The 24,194-nt window shown below is 42.3% G+C and overlaps 1 protein-coding gene across 4 annotated transcripts in view; it reads right to left on the bottom strand.

Annotated features, from left to right (window-relative positions):
- The window catches only part of LOC142837201 (serine/threonine-protein kinase DCLK2-like), a 136,734-nt gene that overhangs the window by 100,301 nt on the left and 12,239 nt on the right, over positions 1-24,194 (bottom strand). The window contains exon 2 of one of the 4 annotated variants that reach the window (XR_012908210.1): positions 21,405-21,536. The gene's annotated coding sequence lies outside the window, so the exon portion shown is untranslated. Of the gene's footprint in view, positions 1-17,074; positions 17,686-21,404; positions 24,029-24,194 lie in introns of those variants that run through there. The other 3 variants (XR_012908209.1, XR_012908211.1, XR_012908212.1) reach the window with 3 other exon arrangements.

Below are 24,194 nucleotides of genomic sequence, written 5' to 3'. Positions count from 1 at the left end.
TTTGGAAAATATGGTGATATCTCTCCACATGCGGCAAAATAAGCACTACAGCCACCACCATTTGCAGCTGCCAATGCTCTGCTCAGTGCAGACACAGCCCAGGCGGTGAAGTTATTCAGAGACTGCCATGGAGAGTTGCAAGGATCACTTAGGACTACTTACTTAGGATAAGGCAGGAACACACTAAACTCTTTGTCCACTGGCTCCCAACCAATCAGGGGAGGACTGAACAGATCAGCAGCACTCCTCAGCAGGCTAGTTTATGGACAGTGGCCCCTGACCCGCCAAGCACAGCCACTCCAAACTCCCAGCACTAGGGAGGCAGAGGCAGGCGGATCTGAGTTCGAGTCCAGCCTGGTCTACAAGAGCTACTTCCAGGACAGGATCCAAAACCACAGGGAAACCCTGTCTCGAAAAACCAAAAAAAAAAAAATAAAAATAAATACCGTGGGAAGAGCAGCCACGTGCATGAAGCCCAGCAACTCCTCCCACCTGGGGACATTGGCCCCTTACTCACCTTGGCCCATCACTCCTCCAATCTGTGGAGAGCAACCACTCATTCACCATGGTACAGCTGACAAACTCTCTCCCCACAAGGGAACCCAAGACACAGTGCACAAGAGAGACTGTGATTTCTTCAGGAAGCGATAAACCGGGAGTCCTTGCTCCCTGAAGAACCCTCCCATTTGACTGGTGGAGGCTCTGATTGGTTAGTGAGGTCTGAGTGTCAGAATCAGGTGAGCAGAAGGTCCCAGCAATGGCTGCTAATCAGACCTATCCCAGATTGACTGTAGAACTAAGTCAAATTCAACAGCAAGTCTCTTGCTAATGTAAATCAATGGGTTGGGTTTTAAAAGGAAGTATACAAATTCAGAAAGGGGCTAATCAGACAATGTTGCACAAGAGAAACATTGGGTAAACCAAGAACATTATAAACAAAGTCCACAGTGGTGTTGGAACTGATAACCATAGTTTTCACCTTTCTGTGAAAAGTCTTGGGTTCTGAGGACCCAGACCAGCAATGGAAGAGGTTGCTCAGCTTCCATGTAAAATGTTAGTCACTGAGTGCTGTAATCTAACACATGGAGTTGCATTCAATTGTCTGTTTCTCAAACATCTCAGCTGACTTAACTTTATCCAATCAGGATTGTACATATCTGCATAGATCTGCTCATTGGAAACTGAATACTCAGTCGTTCAAGCTCCCCTCCCTAAATTGCACACCCACGAATTCTGTCTGTCTTCACTCACATGGAAGGAATTAATACATGCAGGGAAATTATAGAGAAAGTCACTCATCATGCCCCATCAGTCAGTCCTTCTTTAAAATGAAGACCCCTGCAGCTCACTGCCTTCAAGTTCAGTCTGTGACCTGGCTATTATCTGTTTTCTCAGAGCAGTGTTCCTCCGCTTCTGGTCTGAGTGGAGAAGACAGGCTCCATAAACAAATCCTTTCTCTGTTCTGCAATGGACAGTCCACTATGTACTCAAACTGGCAATTTCAGAATGCTGTGGTGCTGCAGACATGCAATCCAAGGTTTAGAGTGTTTAGGCAGGAAGACAAGAAGGGCAATGCCTTGTGGGGCTACAGACAGGGTTCAAATAGACTTCAATCAACATAGGAGACCTTGACTCAAAATTTCTTTTCATAAAGACTAGAAATGCCAATGTTCTAGAATTAATATACCTTTATGGCACAACAGGACTTAATGGGGTTGTGACACTGGCATGGTCTCTTGAGCAGCATTAAAAGGATGGAGGAATGGGTGTTTCTGCTGTTTGTAAAACAGGGCTGTCGCCTTTGTTTTGGGAATGCAGCTGGTTAATCCTAGGGAACAAACATTTATGTCTTATACTAATCTCTAACGTGCAGTTAGCATACCATTAACCTTTGGAGGATTTGGGATGCAACTCTCCCTTATATAAATTCTACTTTGTGACGTAATATTTTCTAAGAATTTATACCATCGATCCTAGTCTTATCACAGTAACAGTGGAGTGCTACTCTATAAAGGAACTACTGTTTACAAGCTCCACAGAATTAACTACAGATGGATAGTAAACCTAAATGTTAAATGTTCAAAGTGCAAAACTTCTGGAAGATACTAGAGGGACCAGGGCTCTCCGACCTTGGCAAATCTGTGTTCCATGGGGCTGATTTCATAAAGGATATTTCAAAGCACAGTCCCACTCCCTGTGCTCTGCACAGATGCAGTCAGGAGAGTGCCAGTCGGCCCAAGAGATACAAAGAACATGCAGGACCACTCAGATCATGCTGGAGCACACTGGATGATGCAGGACCAGGCAAGAATATAAAGAAATCTGCATCTGATCACTAACTACCACATAGCCAGGGGAAGATGAACCACACTGGCTCTCATAGCTCAGCACCAGAGAACTTATACAGAAAAATCGTAAGATTATTCAGGAATTCCATGGGTACGACTCAGATAAAACTCTGACAATTACTGCCCTAAGCTTCACTGAGCTCAAGAGTATATTGCTGAGCTTCAAGACCTGACAGCCAGCCTTCCAGAACTGTAAAATGTGTCGTTGCACTATTTAGCCACATGGTGGCAGCACGCGTCTACTATACTGTCGCCCGGCAAGAGACTCATAAAGAAGTAGGAGTCTGAGAAGACTAAAAGAAATAGTGACTAGGCAAAAATGCTACATTCAGGGAACAAACACTATAGAAGTCCATAGGACAATGAGAGGAACTGCATCCCAGGAAGCCTGTAGCCAGGTGATAAGGCTAAAAGAGAGACTGTTCACTCAGGCCTTATCACCACCTAAGACTCTCTCAACTGAAAGTCTAAGCTATGATGAAGAGAGCGTGGACCTTACAGCCCTCTCCTACTTATCACTTTTTCCTGTTTCTGGTCTGCCTGGTCCCACAGAAAACAAGAAATGCTTCTGTTTGGTTTTAATTTTCTGATCACCCAGATGTTTTAAATGAGCAAAGGATTCTGTTCCAGGTTGGTATAAATAGGAGCTGATATTTATTTCAGGTAGAAAGGTCAGCTTAGTTGCAGCATCAGTCACGGCAATAGGGGTTTGTTCTGAATCCCAACTAAAGAGAGTTCTTTACTATAGGTTATAACCTATAGGTTTCTAGAGAGGGTGGGTGATCTAAGGCAATGTATGACTTTGCACAAGCTCAAATTTTGGGGGATTGCTATATGCCTGAAGTCAGGAAGGCAGAGAGGTGAGGACCTAATTTTAATCCCCAGAAACCACAAGGTAGAACCAACTCCCACAAGCTGTCTTCTGTCTTCAACATGTATGCTATGGTGCATGAGTGCTTGTATGCCCACAAAAATGCACACACATGCACACATAATAAATAAGTTTTTGAAGTTATGCCTGAAGAGTCAGAACTAGGTACAAAGACTCACACTTGCAATCTCAGCATCTCGAATACTAAAGCAGTATTCTGCTTTAATACCAGGCCACCTTAGGTTGTATGAAACCCTGTCTCTGAAAGAACATGATAAAGGACTGAAACCCTAGATTATGAGCTTCACTGCTACAAAATTTCCAGTGACCTCGAGCAAACACCTTGTCACCTTTCTGATTGTCAGTTTTCTGGTAAACAAACAGAAGTCTGAATCAAATGTCCCATGCTAGGCTAGAATCTACTGTTCTATGCTTATCCTCCTAGGATCCTTTACTTTCTGTCACTGAACAAACTCAGAGTGTGGTGAGTGCCGCTTCTCCACCACCAGTGCCAAATGATCTTGAACTCCATCAGTCCTGAGCCAAATTGAAGTCTGGCCACGTGATTCCATAGTAAGCACCAGACATAACAAGTTTTTAAAAATGTCCTAACTTCATTCATTCTGACCCTAAACAATAAAGAAGGCAAGGAGAAAGGTTTCTGCTTCTTGGGTTCACATACACTTCCAACAGACAATAAACATCCACAAGTTAAGACCCAGGGAGGTGCTGTCTTGTGGTAATCAAGATCAGAGTTAAGAGAACAAGACATCAGATGGCTCCTCTTTTCATAATGTAGTGTTTCCTACTCTTTGTCTCTCTCATGTCTGTGAGCTACACCTAAGCATCCTACCTCGAATCTGGAAACTCCTCTGAGACAGCAGTCTCAGCTCAATGCCTGGGTGTCACACACACACACACACACACACACACACACACACACACACACACACACGGTAGCTCCTCAGCTGACTTTTAGAATGCAGCCTCCTGACATAATAGTCTACAAATCAGGAATGATTTGATTGATCTAATCAATCAGCTCTGTTGTCTGATCAAGTGAGGAACACCCCTCCAAAAGGCTCATGAAAATCCTTCCATATGTGTTGTGTAGCATTTTGTTTGTGTTCTGACAAATAAAACTGGCCTGGAGATCCAGGGTGGAGCTAACCACTAGTTGACCATAGGAGCCCGGTGGTGGTGGTAGTGGTGGTGGTTGGGTAGAGACAGAATCTGACCCTTTTAAATGCAGAAAGGAGATGCATAGAAAGCAAATGGTGACTGCTCCCAGTTCTCTGGTCTTCCAGGTTTTTACTCCCATATCTGTCCCCTGGTTTTTATTAAGTGTAGTTGGATTTATGCGTCACCTTTGTAACACAGATCAAGTTTTACTTTAAGTTGTTCAAAGGATTCATTGCTTAAACCATTAGCTTGGGAGAAAGATCTGGAAAACAAGCATGAAAAGACTTTGATCACAGACTGCCTCCAAAAAACGAATAGCTAGCTAGCGGTGCAAAGAAAGCAGAAAGGGTTTTTGAAAAGTTAGAACTGAAACAAATCTAACTCTGCCCATGCCCCCATTGTACCCAGTGAACAGGATAACTGTGGCAGAGAGCCTCGTGTCTTCTTATTATTTCCCCAGGCTCTTTTGAGCCTTCCTGATGACAAAGAGGGGAAAGACAGTTTGAATAATTGCCCTGCAGGGAGACAGGCCATCTCTTCAACAGTATAATTAACTTTTACAGGGAGGAAGGCAGAGTCTGTGGCAGTTGAATCAATGCTATGGACCTATCAGGACAGCACCAGCACCAGCACCAGCAGAGAACTTATACATGAAAATCGTAAGATTATTCAGGAATTCCATGGGTACGATTCAGATAAAACTCTGACAATTACTGCCCTAAGCTTCACTGAGCTCAAGAGTATATTGCTGAGCTTCAAGACCTGACAGCCAGCCATCCAGAACTGTAAAATTTGTCGTTGCACTATTTAGCCACATGGTGGCAGCACGCGTCTACTATACTGTCGCCCGGCAAGAGATTCATAAAGAAGTAGGAGTCTGAGAAGACTAAAAGAAATAGTGACTAGGCAAAAACGCTACATTCAGGGAACAAACACTATAGAAGTTCATAGGACAATGAGAGGAACTGCATCCCAGGAAGCCTGTAGCCAGGTGATAAGGCTAAAAGAGAGACTGTTCACTCAGGCCTTATCACCACCTAAGACTCTCTCGACTGAAAGTCTAAGCTATGATGAAGAGAGCGTGGACCTTACAGCCCTCTCCTACTTATCACTTTTTCCTGTTTCTGGTCTGCCTGGTCCCACAGAAAACAAGAAATGCTTCTGTTTGGTTTTAATTTTCTGATCACCCAGATGTTTTAAATGAGCAAAGCATTCTGAACTCTTAAGTCATCAGCTTCAGTCAAACATTTCTTCTCAGGTAATCCACATTTTAACAAAAGAAGCTAGGAGCAGGCATCCTGGCTTTTGTTAAGAGCAGAGGCAGCTTGTCCGCAGAGCTATGTGATCAGCTCGGACCGGGCTAATGGCTTTTGTGCCATATCGAAATATGGGCCCACAATCCACTCTCTCTTATTAATTTTAATAAACCCTGTGCTTCTGCAACAAGACAGATATGTCGCGCCTGACTTGGGCAAAGTCCTCATTTACCCAAATTTTCCCGTCATTGGAGCAGGCATCTTTTATGCAAGCCCCTGTCTTAGGCATCTGGGGAGAAGCCTCACACCCGTCATTGACTGCCGACCTCTGTAAAGAGATTAGTGGAGATAAATAAACTTTTAAGGCCCTGTGTATCAGCCATTACTTGTTAGGATGCATCATAATGCTTTATGTATAATTATGCTCCCAAAGACTATATTCTCCTATCTTAAAGGAGAGTAGAATCACCTGAGTTGAAAATGTTTCCTCCGCTGGTACAGAACATCATTCAGAGTTTACTTTCTCAGCATGCGTATCAACTCAACATTCATGGTCAATCTCTCTTTCAGCCAAATCTCAACCGCAGCAACTCACAATCATGATTTTTCCACATCATCAGTCAATACCGTTCTTTAGTTTTCTAATACCGTAACTTCATGTTTAGCCGGTCAAAACCAGCTCTCCCAATTTTCATAATTTCATGTTTGGCAGGTCAAAACCAGCTTTCCCAATTATTGATAATTTCATATTTAGCCGGTCAATACCAGCTCTCCTAATTCGTAATTGCATGTTTAGCCGGTCAGTACCAGCTCTCCAATTATTCATAATTTCATAATTTTCTTTACCATAACTTTATATGAAATTAAAATGACTGGAAACATTCAAAAATTGCTCAAATATAATATGCTTAACCATTGGAGAAATGCAAATCAAAACAACTCTGAGACTCTTATCTCTGTAACGTGACAAAGATCAAAAACTCACAACTTATGTTTAAAGGAAACTCCTCCACTGCTGTTTAATTCTCACAAAATTAGGCAACAAACCATTTTAAAACTCAGCTATCTCTTCTGGGCCTATATACAAAAGATGCTCAACCATACAACAAGGACATGTGCTTAACCATGTTCATAGCAGAATTACTTTATCATACACAGAATCTGAAAACAACTCAAATGAATCTCCTCTACATATATCATGAACGAGATACTCATAAATATTATAAATATTTGAGTAACTCTAATCACACGAGTTGAAAAACTTGTATAACAAGAACTTTGAATCTCTGAAGGAAGAAATTTAAGCCAACAGAAAATTGAAAGATTTCCTATTCTCTTGTAAAGATAGCACCAATCATAGCAAAATTGACCATGTTATTGAAAGCAATCTACAGATCTAATGCAAATGCCCATTAAACTTGTAACAAAATTCTTCACGGATGTTGAAAAAACAATCCTTAGCCTTGTGAGAAAAGACAAAAACTCAGGCTAGCCTGAAAAACCTTAAAATCCTGTACAATCAAGGAACTTCTGAATGCATCACAATCTCTGACTTTAAACTTTACTAGAGGCACAGTACTAAAATCAATCCACCTTGGATACAAATTCACTTGCCTACAAACAGCAGACTATTAACAAAAAGGCAAAATTGTGAAATGAAAAAGCATTTTAACCTGCTTACCTCAGAGGCTACTTTAATTTAAATCTGGCTTTTTCTTTCAGTTGAAGCTGCACTGCAGAGCAGGGAGTAGAACACGGGCTCTCTGTCTGTTAGACTGCCTTCCTGAGCTCTGGCTGGCAGATTTTTTACTAGGTGCAGGGCTCAAGTCACATCCGCATCTAGCAGTCAGGTAGGCCCTGAATTAGCATCTCTATAAGACACCTTCCAAATTACAAAAGAAAGGAAGCACCAAACCTCTGAACTCTTAAGTCATCAGCTTCAGTCAAACATTTCTTCTCAGGTAATCCACATTTTAACAAAAGAAGCTAGGAGCAGGCATCCTGGCTTTTGTTCAGGGCAGAGACAGCTTGTCTGCAGAGCTACGTGATCAGCTCGGATGGGACTAATGGCTTTTGTGCCATATCGAAATATGGGGCCACACTGAAAGAACCTGTAAACTTCCTACTACTGGGGCTCATTATTGCCACCCAGAGTCCATCAATAGCTAGGACCACCTAGCTGGGATTCAAGACAATAGCAGTGACCAAAATTCCATCATGGTAGTTAGTGTTACCTCTTCAGAGGAAGGTGGGATAAGAACTGGAGGTAGAAATCAACTATACAATTTAGGGAAGAGGCGGCTGGAGAGATGGCTCAGTGGTTAAGAGCATTGTGTGCTCTTCCAAAGGACCCGAGTTCGAGTCCTGGCAACCCCATGGTGGCTCACAACCATCTGTCATGGGGTCTGGTGCCCTCTTCAGGGCACCAGAATATTGTATATAATAAATAAATAATAAATAATAAATATTTGTTTATATTTATATGTATATGTATATAAAATAATATAATAAATAATAAATAAATAATATTTATATTTATTTGTGTTTATATGTATATAAAAATAATATAATAAATAATAAATATTTATATGTATATAATAAATAAATAAATATTTAAAAAAACCAATTTAGGGAAGAAGAAAAACAACTCTCATGGCTCTTTATTGGCTCCCTATTTGCTCACAATCTACTACCCACTGGTGTTCTTGATTGTTAGGCTTGCCCAGAATCCCTCAATAGCTAGAATTGCCCAGCTGAGCCTCAAGCAGTTCCCCAACTAGATGAGCAGAAATCAAATGACTAAGCCAGCACAGCCCTTCCCAGCTCTACCATTCCACCCTAGGGGAACACAGGGTTCTGGTCTGGAATATTGGCATTTTAGTAAAAACTCTTCCAGTCTCTGAGAGCACTTCCTGTTCTTTTCCAAAATATGGTGTTACTTGTATGTGTTCCATTACAGAGTCACTGACCAGTGTAATAAACCGTTTCCCTTATAGCTCAGATATTCTGAAGCCAAACCTAGGTCACATGCAAACAGCAACCCTTGATAAAGCAAAATTCATCATTTTTCTAATTTCTGGAAAGCTTAGAGGCAAGAAAGTGGTGACATAAATGATGTAATTAAAGTCTAGAAGTGTTTTACCCTAAAAGCATCAACTGCAAGCAATTTCTAAGTCTGTTTTGCCTCTGTCCATGACAAGAACCAACTTGTTCCAAAATTCTATAAAATGATTTTTCATGTTAAACTCTGCTGTTTCTGGGAATGCTAAAAGCTAGAACTCTTCACATATGTGGGAAAAGTTATATTTGGACCTTTCAGTTCTGTACCAGAAAAAAGAGACATTTTTAAAGAACTTTGCCACTGTGGCTTATTTAAAAAAAAAAAAAGGCTTTCTAACTTTAAACATGTTTAAAAGGCCTTCTTTCCCTATACATGTGTTTAAAAGTTCAAGGCTTTTTTCATTGAAAAAAAAAATCAAAGTTCAATGTGTGTTTAAACAGTATTATGAAATGGCCTGTATTCCTCTTTATAGATTATTTTTCTTAGTCATCTCATTTTAAAATATATGAGTTTTACATTAGGAATTTTCATTTATCGTTTTTCTTTTTCCTTTTTGCTGGGTTGGAACTTGGAGCCACTCAAATGCAAGTCAGGTGTTTATTAACTGAGCTACTCCCAAATTCAAGATTGAACCTTTTTGTTTTGTTGGGGTTTTTTTTGTTGTTGTTGTTTTGTCTGTTTGGATTTTTTGTTATTATTTTTTTTGAGGTGGAGTATCTCTCTGTAACCCTGGCTGTACTAGAACTCACTCTGTAGACCAGGCTAGCCTCAAACTCACAGAGATCTCCCTGCCTCTGCCTCATGAGTGAAGGTTGTAATTTTTTAAAGATAATGAAAAATATGGCTATTTGTTTTTTATCCCTGTACCAAAATACCTCCAGGAACCTAAAATGACTAAAGGTTTTAGAGATCCATGATCAGATGGCTTTACAGTATGGGCCTCAGACAAGACAAAAAAGTAGTGGGTGAAGCACATAGCAGAGAAGGCTGCTTACTCAGCCAACAGACAGTAGTAACTGAGAGCTAAGAAGCCAGAGCAAGGCATCACTTCACAGAAATACCCCCACGAGGGGCTGGAGAGATGGCTCAGTGGTTAAGAGCATTGCCTGCTCTTCCAGAGGACCTGAGTTCGAGTCCTGGCAACCACATGGTGGCTCACAACCATCTGTCATGGGGTCTGGTGCCCTCTTCAGGGCACCAGAATATTGTATATAATAAATAAATAATAATAAATAATAAATATTTATTTAATTTATATGTATATGTATATAAAATAATATAATAATAAATAAATAATATTTATATTTATTTGTGTTTATATGTATATAAAAATAATATAATAAATAATAAATATTTATATGTATATAATAAATAATAAATAAATAAATATTTAAAAAAAAGAAATACCCCCACGAAGCTCCATCTCCCAACAGCCAACCAAACTGTTGTCCCATCAACCAGCTACTCCAGTGATGAGGTTGGAGGCTCTGGCATGTTCCTGCCTCTCCAAACCCCATGTGTTAACAAGCAAGCAGATAGCCTTCGGGTGTGACAACGCTTAATTTAAACCCTTACACCATGCTTCTAAGTACTAAAAACTTACGATTAAATCATGATGTTTGGTACCTAACTTTAAATACCTACAAAAGCATTTATGATGTCTTTCTTTAAACATCTGTGAAGCTGCACTACGTAAACATGCACAAGAGAGACAGGCTGAAACCCAAGCCAGCAGATTATAAACCACAACTTCCCAAAGTTTGTGTCCATTAGACAACACAGATGTCCTTGTAGCCTGTCTGTCAAAAATAAAGGTCCAAAATAAAGTTCAGTATGATATCTACTAACAATGTTAATACGTAAAGAGTATTTACTTTTGAATAACGTTGTTACACTAAACCAGGACTTTAAATTCTCAGTACTATAAATATATAGCCCAAAGAACCATGTTATAGTTGCCTGTGAATCTTAGGATTCTGCCTTCCAATGATCAATCACCAAAATCCCCATTTCTAGATGTGACAACTAAAAGCTGAGTCCAGATATAGCTCTATGTCTCCTAGGACTTAAATAAAATCACTGCTGCTTTAGAAACCATGAGTTAACTTAAATGAAATTCTAAAAGTTGATCTAAGCGATTTTATGAAGACTTTAGATATATTAGTCAATATTACTAATAAATCCAAATCTTATAAATGGAGTCAATACCAATAGGGAATGTAAACATTCTAAAGAAGGAAAAAATTCAAAGCATAATAACAAGGACATGAATGCTGCTATCACATGATACTCATAATGTTTTCAATCTCGAAGCCTTCGGGTCCACGAAAGAAACCAACACCGCTAAAAGTCCACTATTTCAGGATGAAATCAGTGACGGCTTACGGCAAGTTGTCTAAAGGACAATTTCTGTCTTTGTGACACACACCCAGTTAATGTTAAACTAAAACAAACTCAGGTAGTAAGTGAACTAGGACAAAATATGCTTAAGACAGTCTAAAATTGTATAAAGACAGTTCACTAATATGTCTAAGTTTCTTTCTCATTTCTCTTCAAAGGAAATCTGTCATAAAAATACACACATTTTATCAAACACACTACACACTACACCAACACATACACACACGATACAAACACACTACACACACCATACTACACCAAACACATATACATACACACATCATACACACACTACACCACACACATACACACACCAAACACATCGCACACACTACACCACACACATACATTTCTACACAATACACATCACACTAAACCACATACATATACACATCACACACTCCACACTATACCACACTACATCACACGTACCACACACATACATATACACACCATCCACACCACACACACTACACCACACACACATACCTACACACATCACAATACACCACACACACATACACACACATGAGACACACCATACTACACCACACATACCACACTAAACCACACACACCATACACACACACATCACAATACACCACACACACATACACACACATGCACACACACACTAAACCACACACACATATACACTACACACTACACCACACACACACACATCACACACACACACTACACCACACACACACCACACACACACATCACAATACACCACACACACCACACACACACATCACAATACACCACACACATACACATCACACACACACACTACACCACACACATACACACACCACACACATCACACATACACTACACCACACACATACACACACCACACACATCACACACACATCACACACACATCACACACCACACACATACATACACACCATCCACACACACACACCTACACACTACACCAAACACATACACACCACACACATCACACACCACACACACATCACACACACACCACACACATACACACACCACACACATCACACATACATTACACCACACACATACACACACCACACACATCACACACACACCACACATACATACACACACCACACACATACATACACACCATCCACACACACACCTACACACTACACCACACACATACGCACCACATACATCACACACCACACACACATCACACATACACTACACCACACACATACACACACCACACACATCACACATACACTACACCACACACATACACACACCACACACATCACACATACACTACACCACACACATCACACATACACACACCACACACATCACACACACACCACACATACATACACACACCACACACATACATATATACAACTAAACCACATACATACACACATCACACACTCCACACTATACCACACTACATCACATGTACCACACATACATATACACACCATCCACATCACACACATCTACACACTACACCACACACACATACCTACACACATCACAATACACCACACACACATACATACACATGACACACACCATACTACACCACACGTACCACACTAAACCACACACACATACACACACCACACACACACACATCACAATACACCACACACACATACATACACATGACACACACCATACTACACCACACATACCACACTAAACCACACACACCATACACACACATGCACACACTATAAAGAATCTTAAAGCAGTTAGACATGGGCATGGGCATAGTGGCACACACCTTTAATCTCAGCACTTGAGAGGCAGAGGCAGGCAGATCTCTTTGAGTTCAAGGCCAGCCTTGTCAACATAGAGAATTTCAGAACAGTCAAGGATACATTGAAATCGTGTCTCAAAAGTACAAAAGAAAAAAAAACATCAGCAGCAAGTAGTTAGTTTAACCAATCCAGAGAATAAAGAAATTTTATGGAAAAATAAAGTAAAAATGAACACTGCCTAACTAAGGTTTTCATTAATCTTAAACATAGCCCAATTTCTTGCTATTTTTAGAAGAATTATTTACGTGTGTGAGTGCTTCTATTTGCATGTGTGCCTGCACGAAAGAAGAGGGCACCCGTTCCCACTACAGATGGTTGTGAGCCACCATGTGGTGGCCGGGACTCGAACCCAGGACCCCTGGAAGAGCAGCCAGTGCTCTTAACTGCTGACCACTCCTCTAGCCCCAACTCCTTGTCATTTTAAGGCTAGAGATACTGTTCTATTTCTCCTTAAACCATACACCAAACAAAAAATAGCAAGTGAAACCAAAATTTTAAATCACAAAGATAACCACAGCTCCTCAAGAATGGCCTGGGTGCCAAGAATGTAGGATCCAAAAATTGTGTATACAAAAGTCAAATCTATACTTTTTTTTTCAAAAACAATGGATCATGTCAAAGCTTGAAAACATCACTTTCTTTGCACATGAAAAACATGTACGTTAATAAGACCTAACAGGAGATGTAAATATCTGGGTAGGGAAGGTCTACAATCACAGAACTTAGGAGGCGGAGGCAAGTGAATGCATCAAGTACGAGCCAACGTGGGCCACACAGTAAGACCCTATCTCTGAAGAAAAACCAACTAACCAACAAGTGACCAGAGTAATCCCTGTAGCATTCTATAGCCATCTTCCAAGGTTTCAAAGATCACTTTCAGACTGTTTAACTTCAGCATGATGCAGAATGATAACAACAGCAAACATTTGGTTTCTGATGGTAATGACAACCTCTGAATTACTTTTATTTATTTATTTTACAGCCCGACTGCAGTTTCCCCTCCTTCCTCTCCTCTCATTCCCTCCCCCTCACCTCTGTGCCCCCAGTCTACTGTTTCTGCTGCATTACTTTTTAAGTTGTCTTTCCTATCCTTGTGAGCAAAATAAAAAATACAACACACAGATCTCACTCATTGTTTCTTTCCCTTAGCCTTTTCCTCAACTGTTAGATTTCCCCAAACACAGATGGAAATGTCCAGTATGAAGGAAGAAATGGAATGTTTTCACATTCGGTATTTAACTGGTAGCGATCCATTTTCATGATTCCATGCTGGGCTTAAACTTGCTATGCACAGTTTTTTTTTGTTAGAATTTATTTATTATGTATACAGTGTTTTTCCTACATATATGCTGCAAACCAGAAGAGGGCACCAGATCTCATTACAGATGGTTGTGAGCCACCATGTGGTTGCTGGGAATTGAACTCAGGACCTCTGGAAGAGCAATCAGTACTCTTAACCTCTGAGCCATCCCTCCAGCCCCTATACACAGTTTCTTATGTTTGTTTTTCTGGCTATTTTAGACAAATTTCTAAAATGAATTTATGAGTTCAAGCACTAAGACCTTTGAGAGAGTTACAAAAAATTGCATACTGCTTTTCAAAGCTAATAAATTGTACACTTTTATCTCTTTTGATCACTGCATCCTCAAAAACATTGGACATTTTTAGTGTTATAGTATTTGTGTTCTAATAAATAAAGTTTTACTGGAGATCAGAAGGCAAAGCAGCCACCCTAGTCAGCCCTACAGGCCAGGGAGTGGTGGCACATACCTTTAATCCCAGGACTCAGAAGACAGAGTTAGATGGATCTCTTTGAGTTCAAGGCTACCCTGGGCTACACAAAATCAATCCACAAACAGATCCAGGTGGTGATGGTTCACACCTTTAATCCCAGCTTTTGGGAATCACACACCTTTAATGGAGAGAGGTGAAGACAGGAGCAATATGACTGGGCAGAGAGTAGAATATTTTTTGTTCGTCTGAGAGTTGGTAGAGATAAGATCTCTCTAGTTGCTTGACTGCTTTGCTTTTCTGATCTTCAACTTGAACCCAATATCTATCTCTAGGTTTTTATTATTCGTGCAACAGAAATTTCTCTTCCTAAAAGAAAATCAATTTAAGCACGAAAAGGAAGACCGAAGGACTGTTGGGGGATATCAGGAACAAAGCCCGTGTCTCACCCATACTAAACAAATACTCTACACTGAGTCACAGTCTCAGTACTCAAATGTTTCATCACGAGTTTACACATTTTAAAGGTGACTGCATTTGTCTGTGCTTCAACTGTACAAACTTTTAGTCACTTTTCCAGGATCCCCTAATATTAAGTTGCTATACCTCAACATAAAACTGCTGCTTGACATCCAGAAATTTAGTGTTTATACAGTCCAAAAAACCTTACTTACTGTAACTTTCCCACTATTTTTATTATTGGAAAATTCTTTTCCATTTTGACATAGCTATTGATATAGTTTCAGTGCCTTTGTTAAAGATACTACACATTTCAGACATAGACCTCAGGGAAATAGAGTTGGAACTGACCTGCAAGCCTCCTTCCCAAGGACTAGCTCTAGTAGTACCTGAAGATGCTATGCAAACTGCCAAAGGAAAAGAGAAATCAACATTCCTACCCAGCTATAAAACTTAGGAACCTCAGTGATACACGTGCTTGCACAACTGTGTTGAGCCTTTCACTGTGCTGGTGCTCTGACATGGGGATCAGACAAAAACTATCAGGATCAGTTTTCAGGAAACTGGAGACAGGCAGATGTCTGTGAGTTCAAGGCCAGCCTGGTTTACGTAGTGAGTACCAAGACAGCCGAAGCTATGTAATGAGACCTTATCTCTCAACGATGTTTTCTTCATTTTACTGGCACACATACAGGTTTCTTTTAGTCTTTAAAACCAAATCTCACTTCTAAGACAAAGTGTGAGGTAGTCCCTTCTACTGCTAAATTATATAGAAGACAATTTTAATTATGTTGTCCTGTAGACAGAGCAAGGGTACCATTTGCTAAGAGTAATGGAGAAACTCGGGCACTTTGAGGACTCCTCAGAATAGCTACCTTATTTCCTTTGGAGGGAAACTGTAAAAGAGAAAGCATCAACTGAGGCCTGTTAGAAATCAGTAACCCTGGCATGCATGCTGCTTAGGTTTCATCAACTGTGACATCGAGAAAATGACTTTAGAATATAAGTTTATGCTGAAATAAGAAAACCACCTAGTTCAGAGATCAGTTTCCTCCCTCTTGTTGTTATGGCTACATGGAATGCACTTTTGCATTACGAAAGATGTCTGAGAGGTAGCATAACTACCAACCACCCGTCCCTTCCTAAAAACTAATAAATATTGCAGAAACTCAAGAATGACCCAACATATTACCAAGTGGTCCTTCTGAGTTGTTGTGCCAGGATTACTAATTTCTAATAGGCCTCTGCTGTCGCTTCCCTCGACCCTAGTTATCCTCTTCAGGGAGAAGGCAGGTGAGATTCATCTTGATTCACCCCGTTGTCGACCAAATGTGGAAAATTCTTTAAGCACGGCTACTTTTCCATTTTGTCTACACACTGAAATCATCTGGGGAACTTTCAAAACCTTAACGCCCAAGTCACACCCCAACCATGCACATCATAATATCTAAGGGGTGGGTGGGGCCAGTCACCTATACTTTAAAAAGTGTCCAGTATGGTCCAAGATGAAGCCAAGGTTGATACCTGCTATGCTGGATCGCCCCTCTTGATTTCGAGTGACTTCTGCCATAAGTGAAATCAGAAAAGCCAACCTGGAGCAAGTCAGAACCACAGCCATGCTCAGAAGGTACAGTGGGATCCCAATCACGGGGACAGCACAAGTGCTGCGCTGAGCTCCACCAAGGGTTACCCCGCGCCTCACTGGAGGACCATGCTTTCAAACAGCTTGCCCTTCCAGCAAAAATAAGTCGGCTAATTTTAAAGGTACCATTTGTCTCTACTCATTAGAATTTTCTTCAAAAAAAAAAGGCAAATCTCTTGAGAAGGACAGAACATGTGTGCACCCTGGCCCAACACGAACAAAGGAGCTCTAAACCCCTGGCTGCCTAGAAAGCACCTGCCAACCTCTAGGCGGGGAAGCGCCCAGCCCACAGTCATTGCACCTGCCAAGCCTTGCCTGCCCCTCCTACCTTCCAGCAGCTCGTCCAACCTGGTGATCCTCCGACTGCCGTCTATGGTGTAGATTGTGCGGACGCCCTGAGGCAGGTTCACATTGTCAGACAGCGAGCAGGTCAGCTCTGTGAGAAGCGAATCAAAGGAACTGAAGCTATCATTGGAGGTGGCAAAGACCAGGCCATTGAAGTAGCAGTCCCCATTCCGGTAGAAGCGTGCCTTCTTGGCCTTCTTCTCAAAGCTTTAGGCCTGCAAAGTCCGCGTGCGGTAGAAGCTGCAGTGTGCACTGTGCGCCGGGCTGGGGATGAGCCCATTGCAATTGGGGCCAGAGATGCTGCTGCCCCCGGAGGAGCTCCCAGCCCCTCTCCACAACCGTGGCCACAGCCTTTTGTCCCGTTCTTCAAAATGCTCCAGCTCAATGCTCCTGGTGCTGGCCGTCGCGGCTGCTCAGAGAAAGCTCTCCACAAATAAATAAATTAATGAAGGAACGTCCCCACATCCCCAGCCGCAGCGTGCCGTGATCTGGGCGCTCTGGCCTTAAAGCATTGGGACACCTGGCTCGAGCACGAGGGCCTTGCTCGCAGGTGGGCCCCGTTCAGCCCTAGTGATGCCCCACCTCTAGCCACGCCCTAAGTACACCTTTATGGCACAACAGGACTTAATGGGGTTTTGACACTGGCATGATATGCTCCTCCCTCTGGGCCTCTCCGCTGCCGCCCCGCGCCCTCCCTCAGCACCGTGTGACCCTGTTCACCCTCCGCCCCCTCCGCGCCCCGTACCAGCTCCAGCGGCGGCTGCAGGTCACAGGTGGTGCTTTCTCCGCTGTTTATCCACTGTTCTGTTAATATTTCGGCATTTTTTATTTTGCCACAGGGGCCCGGGCATCATGGGAAATCGAGTTCCCTTTGCATTCTGCACATTCACGGACTACAGGCAAAATGGCCGCCGCAGGGAATCATGGGAGACGTAGTCCAGAGCCCCGGGGAGTGGCGCGGCCATCCCTCCGCGACGAGGGGTGTGGGGGCGGGGCGCCCACACGTGCGGACACGCCGCGGGGAGAACCCAGGCCCCTCCCCCGGACCCCAGCCGCGATTAGTACCCAAGAGAGAACAGGGTGGTGGTGGCGCAGGCCTTTAATCCCAGCACTCAGGAGGCAGAAGCAGGTGTATCTCTTTGAGTTCGAGGCCAGGCAGTTCCAGATAGCAGAGCTAAGAGACTTCTGGATTAGGCATTCGAATGTGGGGTCTTCCATTTAAATGAAGTTCGAAGGACAGAGAGAGTGAGGTACGGAGTCCTGTGCATCATTCACAATGATGTTTCCGTGCTGGTCCCAAATCACCACCCATGCGGTTTCTGGAGTCCTTTAGGGGCTGTTCTGAAGTGCACCAACTAGATATTTACTAATGCTAATGGCGTTTGGTTCTTGTTTTGGGTTTGGGGAAGGGGGAACCGAGGGAGCCTTGCCTGTGCATGTGTATTTTAGACATATAGACACCACCATGTCAAAAGACCCAATGCCTCAGTTCCGCGGGAATAGATGAACTTCCCTCCACCCCACCAGCACAGGGAGCTTCAGTGTAGTGATGTTTTGTTTGGTTTTGTGTTTTTTCTTCAGCTTTCACCCCTGATAAGTGACTTCAGCTGTTTCTTATATAGAGCAATTAGAAGCCAGGTGGTAGTGATGCACACTTTAAATCCCAGCATTCGGGAGGCAGAAGCAGGCGGATCTCAGAGGAGGTCACCAGTTTCAGTCAAGGTAAGGGAATACTGTGGGAGTGTGTTGGTCTGTCTATGTGTGACACTGTTCGCCCTCCGCCCATAAAAGCAAGAAGAGTTAAGGGACCCTTCCATTTAAGGTCACTGAGTTCAGACTGGCAAAACCAAGAATCCCATCTGATACCCAGATCACCCTCCCTGCACAAACTCTCATTCCATAGTCTTCAGCTCCTCAAAAACTCATTCAGTCTTCAAAATGAGTTCGATGTGTCAGAGTGTGAAGCCAAACAGAGAACAAAAGATATGTGTTCAGCCGTGCTGTTTCTAATCAACACCCTGGCTTTGGTGCACACCCACCATTAAAATCACATAAAATGGCAATAAAGTTCTCCACAATATATCACTCACAGTATGATCCATTCTTCTGAGTCACTGGTCCTCTTTCAGCACAAAACATGGTATGATTACTCTACCGAGCTGTACCATATCCTAAAGCCTGCAAGTATTAGCCATATACTCATAAAAGGCATTTGTAAGAAGAGTTTGATACAAAGGTAGCTTTTCCATAACTAAATCTCACTGATCTCCCTAGGAAGCACAAATAACTCTAATACCCAAGTGCCAGTATTGAAGTTACCCCAAATTTTAGTGATTGGCCATTAAAGCAAGAAATGTTAAGGGACCCATCCAAGGTCACTGAGTTCGGACTGGCAACTGATACCCAGATCACACTCCCTGCACAAACTCTCATTCTATTGCCTTCAGCTCCTCAAAAACTCGTTCAGTCCTCAGAATGAGTACAATGCCTCTGAGTGTAATACCCAAGGGCCAATATTGCACTGACCCCAAATTTTAGTGATTGGCCATTAAACCTAGAAAAGTTAAGGGACCCTTCCATTTAAGGTCACTGAATTCGGACTGGCAACACCAAGAATCCCATCTCATACACAGATGACAATCCCTGCACAAACTCTCATTCTATTGCCTTCAGCTCCTCAAAAACTCGTTCAGTCCTCAAAATGAGTTCAATGCTTCTGAGTGTGAAGCCAAACAGAGAACAAACAATATGTGTTCATCCGTGCTGTTTCTAAAAAACACCCTGGCTTTGGTGAACAACCAACATTAAAATCACTTAAAAATGCCAATAACTTCTTCCACAATATATAAATTACAGTATGATCTACATCTTATGAGCCATTGGTCCTCTTTCAACACACATGGCATGAATCCTTTACCGAGCTGTACTATATCCTGAAGCCATCATGTATTTGCCACATAATTATAGAAGGCATTTGTGCGAAGGGTTCGAGTCAAAAGGAGCTTTCCCATAACTAAATCTCAACGATCTCTCTTGGAAGCCCAAATAAATGTAATACCCCAGTGCCAATACTGCAGTGACCACAAATTTTTAGTGATTCGGCATTAAACCCAGAAGAGTTAAAGGACCCTTCCATTTAAGGTCACTGAGTTCGGACTGGCAACACCAAGAATCCCATCTCATACACAGATCACCCTCCCTGCACAAACTCTCATTCCATAGTCTTCAGCTCCTCGAATTGGCTATATTACTTGCCTCTTTGATTGCTCTGCTTACACTCTTGAGTACTTGACCAACTACTGCATCCTATTGGAATTCTTCCCTTTCGAAAAGAAGAAGGATCAAATGAAGAAATGCATGAAGGAAAGACAGACAAAAAGAAGAAAGGAAGAAAGAGTGCTGCTAAGGTCAAGACCAGAGAAAAACAGAGATCCTCTCTGCTTCATAAGAAAAACCAGTGAGGTAACTGGAAGTAGGGTCAGGAGACAGGAATTAAATAGGGTAGTATCACCTGATTTCTTAGCACTGATACCTGAATTAGATAGGGTAGTATCACCTGATTTCTTAGCACTGATACCTGAACCTCCTTTCAGGCAAATCAAATTAGCATTTGAGCATAAGATCCAAAATTCACTCACTCTCTCTCCCTCGCTCTGTGTGTTTGTGTGGGTGGGTGTGGGTGGGGGGGTATTGTGAGGTTGTAGTGGTGTGTGTGGTATGTAAGCTCCTAGTATGATTTCCTGATGTGTCCAGGAAGGAGAACCTCCACACCAGATGATCAAATGTGTGTGTGTACGTGTGTCTGTGCACAGTCACGCGTGTCTCTGCACATTTGAGGTTGATGCCTATATACAGGTTTGAGTGTGTTTTCTCGTGTCTTGTCCACTTTTTTTCTGAGACAGAGTCTTTCATTGGCCTGAAGCTCACAAAATAGGGTAAGCTGTCTGAGCAGTAAACCCCAGGAACATTACGTATCCACAGTTTTGTGCTGGGATTCCACAACTGGAGTTTTATGTAGATTCTGGGGATTGCAAATCAAGCACCTTGTTAATTGAGCTTTCCCCTCAAATCCTAGGATGAAGTTTTAATTGGGATACAAAATAATCAGTTAGAAATGTGGTTTTTAAAAAGTGGATTTATTTTTTTTAAAAAAGGAGGGGGGTGTATTCTGAAAACATTGACTTTGATCCTGAGTTCTAAGTGTTTTCCAAATCAGCTAGGGCTCCAAAAGACCAAGGTATTATTCCACCAAAACCCAAGTTGGTGAGCCAAAGAGTTTAAAACTTACAGCTAACAGATGAGGAGTTACTTACAGGAGCAAAGCAGCGACACCACAGAAAGTCTGACTGCAGCAAGGAAAGATTCCTTCTCTGTAGCCAGATAGATGGAAGTGCCTGCCCGTCAGTCGACCGTTCACACTCTCAGTACTCCAGTGTCTCCAGAGGCTACAGAAACACAAGTAACTGGGTCAGAATCACACACAGATGACAAGGAAATACTTCGAGGAGAGCTGGAATCTCAGGTGAGAGTCTAATAACTCCCACTCCAGGTTAAATGCCCTTGTATAAAGAACCATCAGCAGGCCGGTGGTGGTAGGGTGTGTAACAAGGAAGCTCAGTAAGTCGTGGAAAGCAAGCCTGTAAGCAGCATTCCTGCCATGGCCTCTGTATACTGGTATATTTGTGTTAAAATGAATAAAGCTTGCCTGAAAATAAGCGGGCAAAGCAGCCACACTCCTCAGCTATACAGGACCGTGGTGGTGGTGGGGGGAGCAAAACTTTAATCCCAGTGCTCAGGAGGCAGAGGCAGGCAAGTCTCTGAGTTCAAGGCTATTCTGGGCTATACAAGATTGATCCAGAAACAGATATCAGTGTTTGGGAATCACACATGTTTAATCCCAGTACTGGAGAAGGGGAGACAGGAGCAATATGAAGAGCAGAGAGAGGAATATAAAGGGGGAGAGACAGGAACTCAGGAGTGTGGAGTCTGATAATTTGTGGAGACAGGATCATCACCTTGAGTCTGAAGACTTGGTAGAGGTGGTTGGCTGCTTTGTATTTCTGATCTTCAGCTTGGACCCCAATACCTGCCTCTGGGTTTTTATGATTCTGCTACACCTCTGCTTTGATTTCTGCTTCGAGATTCCTTCCTTGATTTCCTTACATGATGGACTAAAACTGGAAACTTAAATAAAGCCTTTCAATTTGATTTTGACCATAGTGATTACAATTTAAAACTAATACAGCATATTCCCAAGTGGGGGATAAACCAGACACCCTTAAATCTCATATATGGGCCATCCATAATCTTCAGCGTGACACATACCCTGCATTAAGAGCCCCAAACCACCATTAAGGCCACTTGCTTTGAAGAATTTTTTTTTAATTTTAGAGATTTATTTTACGAAAAAGTTGCAAAAATAAGACAGAATATTCCCAAATGCCCTGAACCTGGTTGATTCTTTTGTTACGATTTTGAGTGGATGTGTCACAATTGTTGAGCCAATCAAGGCATTCCTAATTACTAAATCCATGGTTTATTCAGATATCCTTATCTTTTACCATTACTCTTTACCATTGTCCATTAGTGTCTCCCACGAAGACACTAATTCATACAGCAGTGGTTCCCATGGCTTTTTGTAAGACATATATTTGTGTTGAGGAATCATTTCTACTTCTAGGGTAAAATGAAACGTTAGTGTGTTGCATCCTTCCCTACTGTCTTTATCTCAATGGAGTCACCTTTGGGAAGACCATGAGAAGTTCTTTTCTGAAGTACATCACCTCCATCAAGGTTGCAGAGAACATCAAGTTCTTCATGTTGTATATTGTTCATTTTATAAAAGCTCCCTCCAGAAATGGAAGCCTCACAGACATGGTGGCTGTCCTTGTGTTAATGTCGACCTACCACAGTGTCAACTGAGAGGGAAGCCTCTAATGAGAAACTGCCTACATCAGATGAAGAGGTTGGTCTTTGGACACATGTGTGTGTGGTTTCCCTGATTATTAATTCACAAAAGAGGTCCCGGTCCGCTGTAGGCAATACCATTCCTAGGGAGGAGGCTCTAGGTTAGATAAAAGTACCAGCGAAGCACGAGCCTATGGGCAAGCCAGAGAAGGGACTAGCTAATGTAAGACTTTAAGACAATCCTGAAGCCATTTCTGACTATTCTAAATCCTCTCAGCCTCCGTGCCATAGTGCTTCCCCTCCTCCCCTGGGAACTAAGGACCTTATAGCTACACACGCAGGTACTCAGTTCCTGAACAATTACCCATATACGTACGTTTTGATTCAGTCCCCTGGGAAACGGGGTCAAAATGACCTCTGACCTCATCTGATCTGGCAACAGCTCTCTAGTCAATTATTGGTAATAGCCCTTCTGAATGAGCCATTCACAACCCCCCTTGATTCTGCGGCCTTTTCCTTTAAAAGTAGCCTGTGCACACTATTCGAGGTCTCTCGGCTTCCTGAATGCTGAGGGACCCTGTCATGACAGAATTAATAAAATCCTCACGCCTTTGCTTCAGCTATGGTGTGAGAGTTGGTCTCTGGCGGCGACTCCTCCTCGGTGTTTGGACGCTGGAGTCCACTCTTCCTTCCAGGCTTCCTTCCTCCAGGTTCTTGCCTTGAGTTCCTGCCCCGATTTCCCCAGTGATGAACTGTGACTTGGAAGCCTGTGCCAAATAAACCCTTTCTTATCTAAGCTGATTTTGTGTTGGAGTGTTTTAGAACAACGCCAGAAACTGCTACTGTGGCCCACTCTGTTGGCAGACACAGGCAAAGGAAGGCACATTCCAGACTAGTCTGGGCGACATAACGAAACACTGAATCAAAAACTAAAACCCAAACCGTGGTGATAACCACGAAATGAAAGTGTAAATCCACTCTTAGGAATACAGGTCGCTGACCAACATTATTCTGCTGTGTCATGTTATGCCATGTTATGTCATGTTAAGCCCTCCTTTCTCTAATACTGCTGCAGGTATGAAGTGAATTTATCTACCATGACTTCCTTTAAAGGAACCATGGAATTGATTTTTCATGTGTGTCGAGTGAGAGAGGAGGAAAGCCTCATTTGTATACATGGATAGCCGGCAATCCCA

This window comes from Microtus pennsylvanicus, chromosome 17 (assembly GCF_037038515.1).
Source record: "Microtus pennsylvanicus isolate mMicPen1 chromosome 17, mMicPen1.hap1, whole genome shotgun sequence".
Classification (NCBI taxonomy): Eukaryota; Metazoa; Chordata; class Mammalia; order Rodentia; family Cricetidae; genus Microtus; species Microtus pennsylvanicus.
Note: the sequence above shows the minus strand (reverse complement) of the source record. Positions and strands in the feature narration are given on the sequence as shown.